General features: G+C 72.3%; 1 pseudogene; it reads right to left on the bottom strand.

The window, feature by feature from the left end:
- Positions 1 to 231: 231 nt before the first annotated feature.
- The window catches only part of LOC149911493 (uncharacterized), a 1,541-nt pseudogene continuing 1,132 nt past the window's right edge, over positions 232 to 640 (bottom strand).

Raw genomic sequence — 640 nt, 5'->3', positions numbered from 1 at the left:
GTGAAATAGCCGGCTCCCGCGCCGCCCAGGGCGAACCCGAGAAGGCGAGAGAGAACAATCGAACGAACGGGGGAAGCCGGCTGCCGCGCTCGCTGGCGCGAAGCGGAGAAGGCGAGAGAAAAAGCGAGCGCGGAGAAGGGCACGGTCCGGTCAGCCGGCACTCGAAGGCAGAAGGGCCGGGGGCGTCCCCGGTGGGTCCCGCCGCGAGGGTGGAAGGCGGGACCCGATGGTCGTGGCGGCGGCGCCTCGTTCTCGTTCCGCACCGCATCCTCACCTGCACGCGGGAGCCCCGGCCGAACACGAGAGGCGCTCCTCGGGCGCGTCGGAGAGGCTTCCCGGCGGGCCGGTCCTATCCCGCTCCCCGCCTCGCTCGGGGTGGCGTGGGGCGGGCCGGTGTTCAGGCACGGGCGAGCACCTCTCGGCAGACGTTGCCCACGCACACCCGCCTGCACGTGCGCGCGCGGTCTTTCCGCCGCGTCCTGGAGAAGGGCTCGCATCTTCTCCTCCCTTCCTTCCTTCCTTCCCCCTACCCGTCTTCTTGTCGATCGATGAGGCCATTCGGGTCGCGTCGGAGAGGGCCCCCGGCGGGCCGGCGCTTCCACGCTCCCCGTCCCGGGGAAGCCGCGGCGGCGTCCGGTGT

This window comes from Phasianus colchicus, unplaced genomic scaffold, assembly GCF_987193195.1.
Source record: "Phasianus colchicus unplaced genomic scaffold, bPhaCol1.hap1.1 HAP1_SCAFFOLD_99, whole genome shotgun sequence".
NCBI classification, from domain to species: domain Eukaryota; kingdom Metazoa; phylum Chordata; class Aves; order Galliformes; family Phasianidae; genus Phasianus; species Phasianus colchicus.
The sequence above is the reverse complement of the archived record's forward strand: the minus strand, read 5'-3'. Positions and strand labels throughout refer to the sequence as shown.